Below are 19678 nucleotides of genomic sequence, written 5' to 3'. Positions count from 1 at the left end.
TCTTTATTTAAATATAATTTGAGGTATTTCAGACTCATGATTGCTTTTTCGTGTTTTTAATTTAGATTATTTACTATTGGCTTTGGTTGATTAATTGGTAACTCTTGAGTTATCAAACTCATCGTGATTGATAATAACGATTCTTGCTAATTAATTTAGATTCCTATAACTATAGTCTTTCCTCAGGAGTTGACTAGGACTTTAGGTGTTAAATTGATTTGTCCACTTAATTGACCTTCATAGTTAGAGGTTGACTTAGTGGGAGCAACAATATAATTCTCATCACCGTTGATAAGGATAACTAGGATAGGACTTCCAATTTTCATACCTTGCCAAGAGATTTTCTTAGTTATTAATTTATTAATTTTTGCAATCCATCTCTCTTACTCAAAACCTTTTCAAAAACCCAAAACACTATTTTTCATAACCAATAATAAATCATACTTCCCTGTAATTCCTTGAGAAGACGACCCGAGGTTTGAATACTTTGATTTATAAATTTTATTGGGTTTGTTACTTGTGACAACCAAACGTTTGTACGAAAGGATTTTCTGTTGGTTTAGAAGCTATACTTACAACACGATCATATTTTTATATTTCTTTACTATCAAAAATCCTAACGTCAAAATGGCGCCGTTGCCGGGGAATTGCAAACGTGTGCCTTATTATTGGTTATTGTAAATACTTTTCTTTTACCTGTTTATTTGTTTTTGTTTTCCCTTCTTATTTCTGATTGCTACTATGAATTCTCACCCCTCTCGCTTTGAGTTTGGTTCTAATTTTGTTGACAGGAATGGAAGCTATAACAGGTATATGCATCACAATCCAAGTAATCAAAGATGGATGGAGCCAAGAGGATATGATCAACCCTTAAGGCAATAATACCTTCCGAGATATCATGGACAGAGACCATTCTACAATGCATACCAAACCGATAGATATGGTGGACCCCCTTGTAGCTACCAACAAGCCCCACCCTATGCTCAGAGACCATCCTCTTAACATAGCTTCAAACCACCATACTCACAAGCTTCTTTTCACCACGCACCACCGTATGATCCTTATCCACCCCAACACCAATCCAATCACTCCCAAAAACCATCACTTCCCTATGCACCATGTCCTTGTCCATCACCTCAAGAATCACAGGTTCACTTCAAAAAATCAGTAGATCAATTTCATGCAACCTGATAAACCACTATTTTATGGTTTATCTTCTGCTCAATTGAGTGGTTTTTATCATATGATTTGCATGGTTTTACAATTCCTTCCTGATTTCGTGCTATGATTGAAAATATGCTTCTTTGGCTTTTATTTCCTTTTATTTAATCCTCTCTTATTACCATTAGATGCCTTGATATGTGTGTTAAATGATTTCAGAGATTACAGGGCAAGAATGGCATAGAGGATGGAAAGGAAGCATGCAAAAGTAGAAGGAATTCAAGAAGTTGAAGGAACTGCGAAGGATTACAAGAAGCTGTCAGCCTGACCCTCTTGCACTAAAACGGCCATAACTTGAGCTACAGAGGTCCAAATGACGCGGTTCTAGTTGTGTTGGAAAGCTAACATCCGGGGCTTCGCAAAAATATATAATTTGCCATAGCTGCCCCGAAGTTAGGTGATGCGGACACGTGAATGACGCGCCCGCGTCGTATCTGTGAATCTCAACCCACGCAAACGCGTGGATGACGCTTCCGCGTCACTTTCCCGTGACCTGTACGTACCAGATTTTGAAACTAGCGATTTCTGGGTTGTTTCTGACCTAGTTTTTGGCCTAGAGAACACAGATTAGAGGCTATAAAGTGGGGGAATGCATTCATTCATAATTATGCTTTCATAATTCATAATTCTAGTTTTAGATGTAGTTTTTAGAGAGAGAGGCTCTCTCCTCTCTCTTAGGATTTAGGATTAGGATTTTTAGAAATTAGGGATTTATCTCATCTTCACATCAGGTTCAATATTCCTTTATTTTGACTTCTCTTCTACTTTGAGATACTTTAGTGCTTTTATTTGTATTTGATTTATGTTGCCCAATTAGCTTATGAATATTGTCCATGTTAGATTTTATTGCTTTGAATGTATGTTATTTGAGGTATTTCAGATCTAAGATTCATATTTAGCTTTTTTATATTATTGGCTTTAATTGATTAACTGGAAGTTCTTGAGTTATCAACTATTCATGATTGATTGTTATGTCGGCTAATTAACTGGAATTCCACTAACTCTAGTCTTTCCTTAGGATTTGGCTAGGACTTGGAAAATCTAACAAATTAGTTCACTTGACTTTCCCTTGCTTATGCAAAGGTTAACTAAGTGGGATTAACTTCCATTCTTATAGGAGTAACTAGGATAGGACTTCCGAATTTTCATATCTTGCCAATAGTTTATTTTATAGTTAATTATTTATTTTATTTGTCATTTAATTTACTTGTTCTTCACTTTCAAAACCCCGATTTACAAAACCCATAACCAATAATAAGAACATACCTCCCTGCAATTCCTTGAGAAGACGACCCGAGGTTTGAATACTCGGTTATCAATTTTAAAAGGGTTTGTTACTTGTGACAACCAAAACGTTTGTAAGAAAGGTTGATTGCTTGGTTTAGTAACTATACTTACAACGAGAGTTTACTATAACTTCTAAACCATCAATCTTCAGTTCTTCACAACCTTTCATCAACTGGAGCAAGCAATAAATCAACTATCTTCCAGACGTTCAGACACTCAAGGAACTTCCATGGCTTCATGTGGAAAATATAATGAAGAATGTAGCATGAAGAAGACACTAGAAACTCTAGTAGACAGCACAAAGCATGACTTCGTACTAGAACAAGTAGAGGAAGTCATCATTATAAAAGAAGAAAAGTTGGTTGAAGATTTAGGAGATGCCAAACATCCACAGAAATCCAGAGTTGTGGAGAATTACGTCAAAGACGTTACAATCAATGCTAAGGAGGATAGTGCACAACCCCCAAAGCAGGTATCCTATAAAGAATTGGATGAAACAACCCAAGACGCATGTTTTCTTGATGATGATGATCACAAGTCAAGTCCTCTTAGTAATGAACTTGCATCCGCAAGTGAATCCTTTGAGATGGACGAATCTTTCCCAAGTGGATACGAAGATGATGCAGAGGTCAATTATTCCCAACCTCCCAATTATGACTCGAGTGATGAGGAAGATATCGAAGACTTTGATCAAGACATGGTTGAATTTGAGAAGTTTGCAAGGAAGTGGAGGAATTCACAGAAGACCATAAGGGAGTCGAGCTTGCAGAACCACTAGAAACACCTATCCCAAGGCCATTACCACCCAACACGTTAAAATCCTTGACCTTTATTTTCACTTTTCCACTTGAATATGGTTTGCTTGAAACAGATGGCCAGCTTAGAGCTCTTTGCGGCTTTAAGAGAAAAAGGAGAATGACTCGCACTCAGCGTTGGTATGAAAGATTCAATGAGGTTTCACACTTCAAGTTGAGGTACAGGAATTGGTGTTAAGCTCAATTGAAAGGATCTCAGAAGCTGTTTGGTCACTGCAGTTAGAATTCAGATTACTCATCACCTGGCTGGAAAAATGCAGATCAAGACAAAAATGGGTGTAAAAGTAGAGTTTGGGATCCTGGAATCTCTTCTGACTTTCAACACCCCGGGAGCCTGAAAACCTGTTTGAAACTGCTCAAAGTTTTAATGTGTCTTGTTTGGGACCCCGGAGGATGCTGGCATTCCAAACACTGGATTATCCCAAATCTCTTTAGCGGTTTCACATGTAGAGATCTTCATATAATCATGCTCGTTAAGTGCACAATGAATGAAGTTGATGGCTTTATCATTCATTGCCACTTTCTTCCAATCATCGTCACTATATTCATCTTCTCCTTTCGGTACTTGCTTTGAGACGGAGACTTCTCCTTCTTTAGCGCTTGTTGTCTTTGTTGGAATGTGATTTCCATTCTCAATCACTTTCCAAATTCTCACATCTTGAGAACGGATCCAAATTCTCATCTTATTTTTCCAATAAGAGTAATTTGTTCCGCTAAAAAGAGGAGGTCTAGCGGTTGAGTTACCTTCGCTAGTGTTGTTGTTGTTAAAGCCTGTGATCTTTTCCCTTAAACGGTTAAGTCTTTCAAAGGGTTAAGCTCTGATACCACTTGTAGAACCTATGCACAATTACTCAAGAGGGGGGTGAATTGAGTATTTCAACAACAATGAATCTTTTTGCGAAAGTTAAAGACAATATACAAAAGTGTTATTGTACTAGTATATTTCCAAGAGCTTAACTCAATTGCTAAGCATTTATAAGGAGCTTTTACTTTCCAATAGACACCAACTCAAATAAATTGATCAAGCTTTTCACCAATCGGACTTAAGCTACTCCTTAAGTACTTACGAAGCTACTTTTCGATCACAATTTATTTGCTCAAAGGTAAAAGACAATAATATTGAAGAGATGAGTTTGGAGAGATGCAAACGCTATTTAGAGTGGTTCGGCACAATCCTTGTCCTACGTCCACTTTCTTTCTCAATCGCAATTGAGAAGTTCCACTATTGCCAAGCTTCAAGGTGCTCGCGCAAAACCTTTTACAATCCGAGTTCTTAGTTTCTAACACCTCACGGTATATGATCACCACTCGTATACTAACCCACTCCACTTAGAGATACCTTCTCTAAGATTTGCCTTGAGTACTTAGTATACCTCTTTGGTATCCTCACCGACTATAGTGTTTATAACTCTTGACTCAACCTTGGAGATCACACTCCAATTTACAAAGTGTACAAGAAAACAATTCTCAAAGAATTGTTGAGATGAAATGAGTACTCTCTATAAGAGTGTATGATTACAAGTTTAGCACTATTGAACCAATTGATATTGCTCTCTCAAATTGTGTATTATAACACCTTAAAAAAATGTAGAATGAAAGAATATGAACAATATAGTTTTCAAAAAATCAAAATCACTGAAATAAGGCTTCAATCCATCTATTTATAGATTCCCCAAACCTTAGAAACATTGGGGAGTTAATGGGATGGAGCCTTTTTGTCAAAACTAGCCGTTTTTTATGTTTTTGAATTATTTGCATCGATGCATAACACTTTGCATCGATGCAAATGTGTCTTTGAAGCTGAAATTTGAATTTTCAGCTAAGTTGCATCGATGCAAACATCTTTGCATCGATTCAACAGGTCGTCGCATGCTTTGCATCGATGCAAGATGAGTGTGCATCGATGCAAACCTTAAAAAATGGCATAAAATCACTTTAAAATACTTAGGATTGATCTCAAACTTGTTGGAGTCAATTCCTATGCTTTTGTACCTTTGAAAAACAAGTTTTAAACCATTTGGCTAGCATCGAGTTGCAAGATGTGCATCAAAATATTTTGTGAGTGTGTGTTGAGAGATTTAGCAATTGGTTCTTAACAAGAAGTTACCTAAGTCCTAAGACACTATACTTGTCTTCAAATGTTGTGGACTTGAGTTTCTTGTTGTTGTTGTGTTGCTTTCAACTCTTCATTCCTCAACGTTGAATGTTGGTTGATCTTTCAACATGCTTGTTCATTCAAGTTGTTTGTTGGTTTGTCTTTCATGTCGTTTGTTGGTTTGTCATTCATCAAAACCTACGAATACAAACTTCGCATACAAGCAACATGATTTACAATTTCCCCCTTTTTGATAATGACAAACCAATTTTGAGGATATGCATTTATAAATGATTTTGAAAGCAACAATAATGCACTTTGTTTTATAGAAAGCTTTGGAGAAGACTTCACAAAAAATTTTTTGCAGGCGTTCCCCCTAAATATGTGCATTTGTTCCTTTAAAGGGCGTTTATCAAAGAAAACGATTTAGATATCAAAGTTTTTGCTTAGCGGAAGTCTTTTTGAAATCATTGTTTCGCAAACTTATTTCTTCTTTTCAAATCCTCAAACTTCTTCTTTTTCAAAAGTTCAAAACTTCAAATATCCTCAAACTTTTCTTCCTTTTTCAAAAGTTCAAAACTTCAAATATCCTCAAACTTTTCTTCCCCCTTTTGACATTATCAAAAAGAAGGGAGTTTGAAATGTGTCATAGAAGCATGCATAAAACAATGAATTTTCTTTTTTAAGTTTAATTTCTCTATTAATCTCAAGGATGAGATATTCCCCCTTTCAAAAAGAATTTGATTTCCTCTTTTTATATATAATAAGCATGCATAATTCCCCCTAAAGAAGTGAAATATATCAAGGCATGCACATTAACTTAAAATAGGGGTACCAAGCCTATTTTGAGTTATTTATGAAGGAAATATCAAAGTATTTAAACCATAATAGAAATCCTTAGCTTACTAGGAGTTAGTTTAACAATTCATATAATCAAATAAGCATAAAGCAATAAAAAGTGACTTGATGAAGAGGAGACAATCAATCTTGGTCTTCATCATCATCAGTATCCTCTTCATATGGTAGGTGGATGCCGAAATGCTCATATAAGTCATCGATACGATGATCCAAGCGACCCGTGCGATGATCTACACGAGACACATGACGATTAAGTGCTTCAAGTTGCCTACCATGCTCTACTTCAATCCTTTGGATGTTTTGGTTGATGGATTGTAATTCTCTCATTACATCAACCAAGGAGGGTGGTTCTTGAGCTTGAGGTGCTTGTGGAGGAGCTTGCTCTTGAGGACCTTGTTCATCAACATTTCTTCTTCCCATTTTGTTGAGAAGATGAGTGTTGATACAAGATTGAGGTGGTACTTCCTTGGCAATCTTATTTGATACATCAATACCAACATAATCAAAGACTTTAGACCATTGGCAAAGGAATCCTAATCCACCATTCCTATCCTTCATCTTGAGCCTAATCATATGTTGTACTATAAAGTATGGCCAATTAATCTTAATCCCATTTATCATAGCCCACATGACAATCAAATCTTCATCATTTACATTCGCATGCCCGGATATTCTAGGTTGCAATACATAGGTGACTAGATATAACAAAGTTCTATGTTCCGCACTCATTGAATTGCAACTAATTTTGGAGTGAGCTCCTTGTACAAGGTTGAACAAATGCATGGCATTGTCCTTTGAATAACCCCATTCATCAATTGGGGTTTTACCACCTTGAAACAAGTCACCTTGATTTGGCAATTCCCAAATGGTGGCTAACTCATCACCATCTAGCCTATAATCCTTTCTTCCTATCTTGAAGAATAATGTGAAATTTGATTCATCTTCATCATCAATCTTAATCATGAGTGTACTATAGGCTATGGCAACTAAATCTGGATAATATTTACTCTTAATTTGAACAAAATCTATGAGGCCTTGATGAACTAGAATAGCCTTAACAGTATCAAACTTATGAATGACAAGAAGGGTCGGATCCAAATACCTCGGAGGAATTTCCTTTCTTCCGGCGAGCCTTGCCTCATAGAATTGAAGATCTTCATTAGAAGCAAAGTACCTTGCCAAAGGATGATCATTTGGAGGTGGAACCACACTTGAAGAGCCTTTTGACTTCTTGATGGTTCTCTTGATTCTAGGCATTGTGGATGATTTTGTTTTATGGGTTTTGTAGAGGAGAATGTGGGGACTTCAAATATGTAATTTGTTTGAAGTGGGTATCAAAGTTTTGTGAGTTGTATGAAGCTATATGTGAGCTTGTTTTGGAGGTTTGAATGTGGGGATATGAGTTGTGAGGTTGAAGATGATGAAAAAGTGGGGTTTTGTTGCTCAAAAATGCCAAATTCACGTGTTTTTGTGCAATTTGGTCGTGTTTGCATCGATGGAATAGGCTTTGCATCGATGCACATAGCACGTCGTATGCTTTGCATCGATGCAAAGCTTGGTTGCTTCGATGCAACATGCATCATTTTGCCAAAATCACCAAATTTTGCATCCTTTGGTGGTTCTTTCTTCAATCCTTTGAGTTCCATCATGTATATACTCACTTAAACCATTATAAACTTCAATTTGTTGATCCTCCATTGTTTATAATCTTCAAATTCTTCAATCTACCTCAAGATTAATCACTCATTCATCAACTCATAAACCTACAAAACAATGGCTAATTGGATATCTCCAATGCTTAAGTTAGTAAGAGATACAAAAATAGCAATATAAATACAATGAATTCAAACAAATCATATTTGATTAGAATCCAAGACACCATGTTCATTTCGGATGTTAAAAAAAACTTTCTTTACATAAAGGTTTAGTGAAGATGTCCGCTAGTTGTTTACTAGTTTCAACAAATTCAATAACCACATCACCCTTTTCAACATGGTCTCTTATGAAGTGATGTCTAATCTCAATATGCTTGGTTCCTGAATGTTGAACCGGATTCTTGGTTAAATTTATTGCACTAGTATTATCACATTTGATAGGAATGTGATCAAGCATGAGTCCATAGTCCATAAGTTGTTGTTTCATCCATAAAATTTGGGCGCAACAACTACCGGCGGCTACATACTCGGCTTCGGCGGTAGACAAGGCTACACTTACTTGTTTCTTACTATGCCATGAAACAAGAGAGTTTCCTAGCAAGTGACAAGTGCCGCTAGTGCTTTTCCTATCCAATTTGCAACCGGCAAAATCGGAATCGGAATAACCAATCAAATCACAAGTGGATCCTTTCGGATACCACAATCCAACATTTAATGTTCCTATGAGATACTTCATAATCCTTTTTACCGCACTTAAGTGAGATTCCTTAGGATTAGCTTGGTATCTCGCACACATGCATACACTAAACATGATATCTGGCCTACTTGCCATTAGATAAAGTAATGATCCTATCATGCCTCTATACTTCTTTACATCTATGCTTTTACCTTGTTCATCTTTGTCAAGGTAGCAAGTAGTGCTCATTGGTGTGTCCATTGCCTTAGCATTGTCCATTCCAAATCTTTTGAGCAGTTCCTTGCAATATTTGGTTTGGCTAACGAAAGTTCCTTCTTTTCCTTGTTTGATTTGCAGACCAAGGAAGAAGTTGAGTTCGCCCATCATGGACATTTCAAATTCACTTTGCATGAGGTTTGAAAAAAACTTGCAAAGTGATTCGTTAGTTGAACCAAATATTATGTCATCGACATAAACTTGTACCAAAAGGATATTTTTGTTTTCAATCAAGATAAATAAAGTTGTATCAACCTTCCCTCTTCTAAAACCCTTTTCTATTAAAAACTTGGTCAAACGTTCATACCAAGCTCTTGGAGCTTGTTTAAGACCATAAAGAGCTTTCTTGAGTTTAAAAACATGATTAGGATTTTCATAATCCTCAAAACCGGGAGGTTGTTCAACATATACTTCTTCTTTAATGAAACCATTAAGAAAGGCACTCTTAACATCCATTTGATAAAGTTTGAAGTTATAAGAGGATGCAAAAGCAAGTAACATCCTAATTGCTTCTAATCTAGCTACGGGAGCATAAGTTTCGTCATAATCAATGCCTTCCTCTTGATTATAACCTTTAGCTACTAATCTAGCTTTGTTTCTTACAATTGTACCATTTTCATCGAGTTTATTTCTAAAAACCCATTTTGTTCCTACAATTGTTTGATTACTTGGTTTAGGCACCAATTCCTAAACGTCATTTCGTTTGAATTGGTTAAGCTCCTCTTGCATTGCCATAGTCCAATGTTCATCATCAATTGCGGACTCAATGGTAGATGGTTCAATTTGAGAAACAAAAGCACTATATGCAAATAAATTTCTAAAAGTGGATCGAGTTGTTACCCCTTTCGAAATATCACCAATGACGTTGTCTAGAGGATGATCCTTTGAAGTACGCCAATCCTTTGGAAGTGCATTTATTTGTGCTTGTGATGGTTCAATTTCTTCAACTTGAACACTATCCTTTGTTGAGCTTGTAGAGGCTTCATTTAAATCTTTTTCTTTGTCTTCACCATTCAAATTTAGTGAATCAAAGTTTTCTACATTTTCATCAAAATCTTTTCTAGCACAACAACGGTTAGTTTCATGAAAAGCGACATGAATACTTTCTTCCATAGTCATGATGTATTTATTATATACTCTAAAAGCTTTGCTAGTTAAAGAGTAGCCTAAGAAGATTCCTTCATCAGCCTTAGCATCAAATTTGCCTAAGTTATCTTTTCCATTATTTAGAATAAAGCATTTACAACCAAAGACGTGAAGGTGGGAAATATTTGGCTTTCTTCCTTTGTACAATTCGTACGGTGTTTTCTTAAGAATAGGTCGAATGATAATCCTATTCATAACATAACACGCGGTACTAACCGCATCCGCCCAAAAGTACTTAGGAATATTAGCCTCATTGAGCATAGTTCTCGCCATTTCTTCTAAATGACGATTTTTCCTTTCAACCACACCATTTTGTTGTGGTGTTCTAGGAGAGGAAAAATTATGCTCAATGCCATTTTCTTCACAAAAAGTTTCAAAAAGATTGTTTTCAAATTCTCCACCATGATCACTTCTAATAGATGATATATGCAAATTCTTTTCATTTTGAATAACTTTGGCTAATCTTTTGAATGCTCGAAATGCATCACTCTTGTTTGCTAGGAACAAGGTCCATGTAAATCGAGAGTAATCATCAACAATAACTAAAGCATAGTAATTGCCACCAAAGCTCATAGTCCTAGAAGGACCAAATAAATCCATGTGCAAAAGTGATCTAGCCATAAACTTGATAGCTACGATTTTAGGAAATTGCACGATCGGCAAAAATTCTTTCCGGCAAGTGCACCGGTTATCGTCAAGTAAAAACTCACAATAGAGTGAGGTCGAATCCCACAAGGATTGGTTGAATAAGCAATTCGGATTAGAAGTGTGTTCTAGTTGAGCGGATCAAGATTGAGATGAGAATTGCGGAATCTTAAATTGCATGAATTAAAGAGCGAGAAGTTAAAGTGCTGAAATTAAAAAGGGATGGGGGTGATTGCATGAATTGAAATTGCAGAATGTAAATAGAAAGGGATAGATCAGAGAGTGGGGTTCATTGGGGTCAGGAGATATTGAAATCTCCGAATCAAAACATTTTCATCTCTTCCTCGACTAATGCATTCATTGAATCTTGCTTGGCAATCTTATATGATTGGATTCCAATTCCTTGGCTCACCAATTCTCTCTAAAAACAAACAAATTCCCAATCCCTTGGTTTAAATGTTCATAAGAAGAGATGATGCTCGATCACTGATTATACCACACAGTTTCATGGACCACAATTTGGTAGGATTACATGTCACAATATCCATCCAAACCCCAATCCAATTCACTGTGAGAAAGCTTCTCTAGCATGAATCCTCCATTCCTTTCCCAAGGTTCCGAAGGATTCCAATTATGGATAATTTCTTTCCCAAGACAACTACCCAATGGAATTAGATCGAGAAGCTTTCTAACAAAATTCAAGAGAAAAGATTGAAGAAGAAGATAAAAACTATTATTGATTCATTGAATTACAATAGAGCTCCCTAACCCAATGAAAGGGGTTTAGTGAGTCATAGCTCCGAATTCAAAACTAGAAAAGTTGATGAAAAATTCTCAAGTGTCCAAAAAGTTTCTACTAACTTAAATTCTATCCGATTTATACACTTTCTAAATTGAGCTTCTGTTGTGTTTCTTGGGCTTTGAGGCTTTTCCCTGATTTCCTTTTGCTTTGGGTTTATGGTCCATAATCCTGATGAGGCTGTGATCCAATTCTGTAACATTCATTGAGCAAACTTAGTGATAAACAAGTAATGACACAAGACTCAACAAATTGAAGTTCCAGACTCATCAATTCTTCAGGCCCAATCCCATAAACCATGATATTCAATTGGGTTTCATACCATAATACGTTTAAGTTAATGTTTGTGCTCAAATGCTAACTTAAACTTCAATATATTTGGCCCAGAAACCCTTTCAAAAAGTGGCGTTTAAGTTGAAGTTTAAGTTTCAGTTTAAGGTTAAACTGAAACTTAAACGTGGGAATGGAAGAAAGCAACCCAGGGGGTTAAATAATCGAACACGTTTAAGCTTCAGTTTAAGGTTAAACTGAAGCTTAAACGTGGAAATGAAGAAAGCAACCCTGGAGGCACGTCTGGTCGAACACGTTTAAGCTCCAATTTAAGGTTAAACTGGAGCTTAAACGTGGAAATGAGAAGGCAACCCTGGAGGAGCAAAAACGCCGAACACGTTTAAGCTCCAGTTTAAGCTTAAACTGGAGCTTAAACGTGGAAATGCTCCTGGTGCCTTTCTTACTTCTGGCGTTTAACCTCCAGTTTAAGGTTAAACTGGAGGTTAAACGTGGAAATGCTTTCTGGTGAGAAATTGTGTCGAACACGTTTAACCTCCAGTTTAAGGTTAAACTGGAGGTTACACGTGGAAATGCTTCCTTGGTGAAATTCTCATTCTGGCGTTTAACTTTCAGTTTAACCTTAAACTGGAGGTTAAATGCCACTTTCAGCTTTGGTGCCTTTATTATTCTGGCGTTTAACTTCCAGTTTAAGGTTAAACTGGAGGTTAAACGCCACTTTCAGCATTATATGGCTTGGCAGTTTAAGTTCCAGTTTAAGCTTAAACTGGAACTTAAACTCCACATGTGATCTTCAAGCTTCCATTATTGATTTTGTTGCTTCCTTGCCTAGCCTCTTCTTCCCTGAAATCATCCAAACAACTGCATCAAAGTCTTGCAAAATTTCATGAGAATTCTTCCATTCATAGCATTCAAGTAATATAACTAAAAACTCATGGAATTTGCATCAAAATCATACTGTTTGGATGGTTCATTGCTTTGTTATTCATTTAACCATTCTTGGTTACTTTAAGCTCAAGAAAATGCATAAAACAACTAAAACTAACAGAAAAATGCTAGTGAAACTAGCCTAAGATGCCTTGGCATCACAACACCAAACTTAATACTTGCTTGTCCCTAAGCAAGTCCTGAGTTAATTGAGAAGAAAATATGAAACAGAAAGCAATTACATTGGCTATATTAGCAAGCATTTGAAGTTCATCAGAAGGGTTTTATGCAGAAAGTTGCAGCATCACCTTTTCATTCTTATCCGGTAAAATTATCACTTTTTCATTGCATTCATTAAACACTGCTATGGCCTCTTGTTATTCTTATGTCCTTGGCACTTTTCCCTTCTTTTGTTTTTCTTTTTCTTAGAGTTCCTTTGCTCCTTGTTTGCTCAGTGTCATGTGTTGCACAAGCCTTTGGCATTTTCATTTTCTTATCAGTGCATTACACATATCCACCACAGGCATTTTAGTTCACATTTCTTCTTGAGACATTGGTGCCCAGCACCTCTTTGTGTGACTAAATGTTTTGTATTTAGGTTGCTCTTGATAATGGACTTTTGGTTGATAATCCCGGGTTAGTTAACCCAAGTTACCAAGTGTTGAAACACTCCTCAGAACCTATTCATCCAAGCATATCCTTAATACATAAACACCACAGGCATTTGTCTTAGAAGTTCAAACCATTGGTGCCTAGCTTATTTTCTCAATTCTTTTTCTTGCTTTTTGGTTGTCCTTTTCCAGTGGCTTTTTCTTCGTCTTTTTCTTTCTTTTTCATGGCCAAAGACATTTATTTATCAAGATCCATAGACAGTATTCAACTTCTACATAAAAATGATAATTCTACACTCAATTTTCAGTGAGCTGACTAAACAATCAAGCATGCATACCACCACTTAATTCTACTTGATTTGTCACTAATTGAGCCAAGTTACTTTTGTTCAAACTTTTCTTTTATTTTTGGAACAGAACAAGCCTGGCAAGCATTTGTTTAAGAAGGTGAAGTTATATCCAAACATCTAGGCATTCACTTTATTCAAAGCAGTAAACAGACAAACATACTAGAAACTTCATATTCCAGAAAGATTCAACAATTACAGTTTAAACCAGAACAAGCATGCTTTTGTTTGCCTTTTAAAGAGTGGTCAAGAAACAATACCACCTTGTGAAATTTCTTGTTTTTCTCTTTGTTTCCAGGAAACAATTTGATTTCTCCTTCTTCTCCTAGTTGTTGCTTCATGTTCTTTCTAAGATCCTTGTTTCCTTTCCTGCAAAGAGTGATGAAGTTGCTTGCTTCTCAAGCACTTGAGTGGTTAGCTCAATTATGTATGGGCAAGTGTCTGAGTCTTAAGTTGGTGTGTGAACACCAAACTTAGTCTCCTACTTACTCCTGTGCTCTTTGAATTCTTGAATTCTCCTTGGAATGAAGTTGCTGCTAAGGATTTTAAGCATTCCTGTGATTGCTTAGAATGGTTGTTCCTTTCATATAACTCAAAGGTTGTTGTGTGCAGCTGAATTGTATGGTGGAACACCAAACTTAGAGTCACACATTCCCCCTTGAATTATTAATCCACGAATTCATTGTTTGGTGTGAAACACCAAACTTAATTCTTTGCAATGCACAGAAACTACTTCACCTTTTTATTGAAACAAATAAAAGAAACAGCAAAAGAGTATTACCTCAGGTTGGGTTGCCTCCCAACAAGCGCTTCTTTAACGTCACTAGCTTGACGGTTGTCTTCCTCAGTTGAGGTGATATTTAACCTTGTCCTTCTCCTCCACATCTCCCAAGTAGTGTTTAAGTCTTTGACCATTCACAGTGAAGGTTCGTTGTGACTTTTCTTCCATGATTTCTACTTGTCCATATTGGGAGACCTTGGTGACAAGGAATGGTCCAGACCACCTTGATTTTAGCTTCCCTGGAAATAGCTTCAGCCTAGAATTGTAGAGCAATACTTTTTGTCCCTCTTCAAATTTCCTTGGGGCTATGTTGCTGTCATGCTTCTTCTTTGCTCTTTCTTTGTAAATTTTGGCATTCTCATAAGCTTCAGCTCTGAATTCTTCCAACTCTTGAATTTGCAACATCCTTCTTTCTCCAGCAGCCTTGCTATCCAAGTTCAAGAGTTTCAAGGCCCAAAATGCTTTGTGCTCTAACTCCAGTGGCAAATGGCAAGCTTTTCCATATACTAGTTGGTAAGGAGACATTCCAATTGGTGTTTTGAAAGCTGTCCTATATGCCCAAAGAGCATCATCTAGCTTAATCGACCAGTCCTTCCTTGAAGTTCCCACCGTCTTTTCCAGGATTCTTTTGAGTTCCCTATTAGATATTTCTGCTTGCCCACTTGTCTGTGGATGGTATGGTGTGGCTACCTTGTGTTTGACTCCATATTTTAGAAGCAATGCCTCTAATGGTTTGTTGCAGAAGTGGCTTCCTCCATCACTGATGATTGCTCTTGGAACCCCAAAGCGGCAAAAAATGTGTTTTCTGAGGAAGTTCATGACTACCTTATTATCATTGGTTGGAGTTGCTATTGCTTCATCCCATTTGGAGACATAGTCTACTGCCACAAGAATGTAATTATTTGAGTATGAGGTGGGAAAGGGTCCCATGAAATCTATCCCCCATACATCAAACAATTCAAGTTCCAGAATGAATTGTTGTGGCATTTCATTTCTTCTTGGCAGGTTTCCCGCTTTCTGGCATTCATGGCAGTGCTTCACTAGTTCCTTTGCATCTTTGAAGATAGTGGGCCAATAAAAACCACACGGCAACACCTTGGCTGCTGTTCTTTCTCCTGCAAAATGTCCTCCATAAGTGGAGCCATGGCAGTCCCACAGGACTTCCCTTCCTTCTTCCTCTGATATGCATCTTCTGAGTATGCCATCTGAACATTTTTTGAACAAGTATGGTTCGTCCCAGATGAAGTATTTGGCATCATTTACTAATTTCTTCTTTTGATGCTTGTTAAATTCCAACGGCAAACTCCCAGTGGCCTTGAAGTTTGCTATGTCTGCAAACCAGGGTGCTTTGTGAATTACCATGAGTTGTTCATCAGGGAAGCACTCATTTATATGTGTGCTTTGTGTGCTTCCTTCTTCACATGGTATCCTTGATAAATGGTCTGCCACTTTGTTCTCTACACCCTTCTTGTCTTTGATTTTAATGTCAAATTCCTGTAACAAAAGAACCCATCTAATAAGTCTTGGTTTGGATTCTTATTTAGCAAGTAAGTATTTTAAAGCTGAGTGATCAGTGAAGACAATGACTTTAGACCCAATGAGATAGGATCTAAATTTGTCAAATGCAAAGACTATTGCCAAGAGTTCTTTTTCAGTGGTTGTGTAATTCCTTTGGTTATCATTCAAGACTTTACTGGCATAATAAATCACATGTACCAAATTGTCTTTCCTTTGTCCTAACACTGCCCCAATAGCAAGGTCTGATGCATCACACATCAGTTCAAAAGGTAAGTTCCAATCAGGTGGGGCAATGATAGGTGCAGAGGAAACTTTTTGCTTCAAAAGTTCATAGGCTAGCATGCAATTTTTATCAAATACAAAGGGCGTATCAGAGATAAGCAAGTTACTCAAAGGTTTAGCTATTTTAGAAAAGTCTCTAATAAACCTTCTGTAAAAGCCAGCGTGTCCCAAAAAACTCCTAACTGCCTTGACATTACTCGGTGGAGGTAGTTTTTCAATGAGTTCTACCTTAGCTCTGTCCACCTCAATGCCTCTATTTGAGATTTTGTGGCCAAGGACTATTCCTTCTGTGACCATGAAATGACACTTTTCCCAGTTTAATACTAGGTTGGTCTCTTGGCATCTCTTAAGCACCAAGGCAAGGTGGTGTAGGCAGCTAGGAAAAGAATCTCCAAACACAGAAAAATCATCCATGAAAACTTCAATAAACCTTTCGATCATGTCCGAAAAGATGGACAGCATGCACCTTTGGAAAGTGGCAGGTGCATTGCACAATCCAAAGGGCATGTGTCTATAAGCAAAAACTCCATATGGACAAACAAATGATGTTTTCTCTTGATCTCTTGGATCAACTACTATCTGATTATAGCCTGAGTATCCATCTAGAAAGCAATAGTAAGCATGTCCTGCAAGCCTTTCAAGCATCTGATCCATGAATGGGAGTGGGAAATGATCTTTTCTGGTGGCTTCATTGAGCTTCCTATAGTCTATGCACATCCTCCACCCAGTGACAGTTCTTGTGGGTATGAGTTCGTTCCTCTCATTTGGCACCACAGTTATGCCACCTTTCTTGGGAACTACATGGATGGGACTAACCCATGGGCTATCAGAAATGGGGTAGATTACCCCTGCCTGCCATAACTTCATGACCTCCTTTTGTACCACTTCTTTCATGATGGGATTCAATCTTCTCTGAGCTTGAATGGAGGGTCTAGCATCCTCTTCTAACAAGATTTTGTGCATGCATATGGATGAACTTATCCCCTTCAAATCAGCTAGGGTCCACCCAATGGCATCTTGATGAGTTTGTAGCACCTTGATCAATTCTTCTTCCTGTTCTTGGCTCAAGGCAGAGCTAATGATAACAGGATGGCTCTCATCACTACCCAAATATGCATACTTGAGATTAGGGGGCAATGCTTTGAGCTCAGGTTTTGGTGCTTCCTTCTCTTCTTTCACTCTCTCAGGCATGCTTGGCATGGTTGTCTCAGCAGCCTTGATGTCACTAACTTCAATATCCTTGGTGAACTCCTCCTCTGCCACTTCCTTTGTTGTTTCCTCAAATGTTTCTTGTATTGCAATATCCACTACATCCAACCTCATGCATTCCTTTAGTGATTCTGATGGATAGCTCATTGCCTTGAATACGTTAAACACCAATTTCTCATCATGTAATCTAAGAGTGAGTTCACCCTTTTGGACATCTATGATGGCTCCAGCGGTAGCCAGGAAGGGTCTTCCCAGAATTATTAAAGCCTTAGCTTCTTCCTCCATATCTAACACCACAAAATCGGCAGGAAATATAAAATCTCCCACTTTCACCAACAAGTCCTCAACTATCCCATGAGGGAATTTAAAAGTTCGATCTGCCAATTGGAGGGCCATTCTTGTTGGTTTGGCTTCTTCAATCTTCATTCTTCTCATCATGGTTAGAGACATCAAATTGATACTGGCCCCTAAGTCACACAAGGCCTTCTCCACCATGACTTCTCCTATGATGCAGGGGATTTGGAAACTGCCTGGATCCTTCAATTTCTGAGGCAATTTGTGTTGAATGATGGCACTGCATTCTTCAGTTAACAACACAGTTTCCTCATTTCTCCAGCTTCTCTTCTTGGTCATTAATTCCTTCAAAAATTTTGCATAGAGTGGCATTTGCTCTATTGCCTCAGCAAAAGGAATGTTGATTTGAAGCTTCTTGAAAATCTCCAAGAATCTGGAGAATTGGCCATCCTTTTCACTTTTCATCAAACGTTGAGGATATGGTGCTTTGGGTGTATAAGGCGTCAGGACCTCTTTTTCTTTTTCTTTTGTTACAGACGGTGTAAAAGATTGTCCTTGTTCCTTGTCCCTCACATTTTCCTTGGCTTCATCCTCTGTGGTTTCCTTTGAGATCTCCTTTAGCTTTTTTCCACTTCTGAGGGTTATGGCCTTACATTCTTCCCTTGCAATAGCTTTGGCAGCATGAGAAACGCTTGGCCCAGGGGTTTGCTTAGACAAATACACAATTTGATTTTCTAGCTTCGGATGGCAGCTCCTTGGTTTTGCAAGTTCGAATTTACTTCTTCCTTAAAAGCTTTCAATTCGATTATGTCTTGACTCATGGTTGCAATCATTCCTTCTATCCTGTTCAATTGATCTTGGAATTGTTGGTTCGGATTAGGTTGGGTAGATTGATTATTTTGGCCATGATATGGTGGTTGGGAGTAAGTGTTTTGTGTGGCTTGGTATGATCTTTGGTTGGAGTTTTGGTATGTGGAATTGTTATGTTGGTTGTGGTTGTAAGGTTTGTGGTTTTGTGGTTGGCTTTGCTGGTTTCCCCACCCAAAGTTTGGGTGGTTTTTCCATCCTGGGTTGTAGGTGTTGGAATGTGGATCATATGGTTGCCTTTGTTGATTTCCCACATAGTTGGCCTCTTCCCAATCACCTCCTTCAGTGCTTATTTCCTCTTGATCTTGTGTGTGTAGTGCAGCCACTTGCTTTGTGTCTAATTTCCTGGTGAGCTCTGCTAGTTGCTTGGCAAACACCTTGTTTTGGGCTAGAATTGTATCAACATGGTTCAGCTCCATGACTCCCTTAGTGTTGTGCCTCTCTGAAGCATAGTAGTACTCATTCTCAGCCACTGTCTCAATCAATTCAATGGCTTCTTCCACAGTCTTTTTCCTGTTCAATGAACCTCCTGATGAATGGTCTACAGCCTTCCTTGATTCATAAGAAAGTCCATCATAGAAAATATGCAATTGCACCCAGTCATGGAACATGTCTGGTGGGCATTTCCTTGTCAATTCTTTGAACCTCTCCCATGCCTCGTAGAGGGTTTCACCATCCTGTTGTCTAAAAGTCTAAACCTCAGATCGAAGCCTATTGACCTTTTGTGGGGGTAGAAACGTGCCAGAAACTTGCTTTCCACCTCATCCCAGGTTGTTAGCCTCTGATGAGCGGATAATTTGTACGCTTTTTGGCATTGTTTTTAGTATGTTTTTAGTATGATCTAGTTAGTTTTTAGTATATTTTTATTAGTTTTTAGTTAAAATTCACTTTTCTGGACTTTACTATGAGTTCGTGTGTTTTTCTGTGATTTCAGGTATTTTCTGGCTGAAATTGAGGGACCTGAGCAAAAATCTGATTCAGAGACTGAAAAGGACTGCAGATGCTGTTGGATTCTGACCTCCCTGCACTCGAAGTGGATTTTCTGGAGCTACAGAAGCCCAATTGGCGCGCTCTCAATGGC

At 37.8% G+C, this 19678-nt stretch overlaps 1 non-coding gene across 1 annotated transcript; it reads left to right on the top strand.

Annotated features, from left to right (window-relative positions):
- Positions 1–19206: 19206 nt before the first annotated feature.
- On the top strand, positions 19207–19310 carry LOC112699580 (small nucleolar RNA R71). Its single transcript, XR_003152526.1, has one exon. It is a non-coding gene; the product is annotated as a small nucleolar RNA R71 (small nucleolar RNA).
- The last annotated feature ends 368 nt before the right edge of the window (positions 19311–19678 follow it).

This window comes from Arachis hypogaea, chromosome 6 (assembly GCF_003086295.3).
Source record: "Arachis hypogaea cultivar Tifrunner chromosome 6, arahy.Tifrunner.gnm2.J5K5, whole genome shotgun sequence".
NCBI lineage: Eukaryota > Viridiplantae > Streptophyta > Magnoliopsida > Fabales > Fabaceae > Arachis > Arachis hypogaea.
The sequence above is the reverse complement of the archived record's forward strand: the minus strand, read 5'-3'. Positions and strand labels throughout refer to the sequence as shown.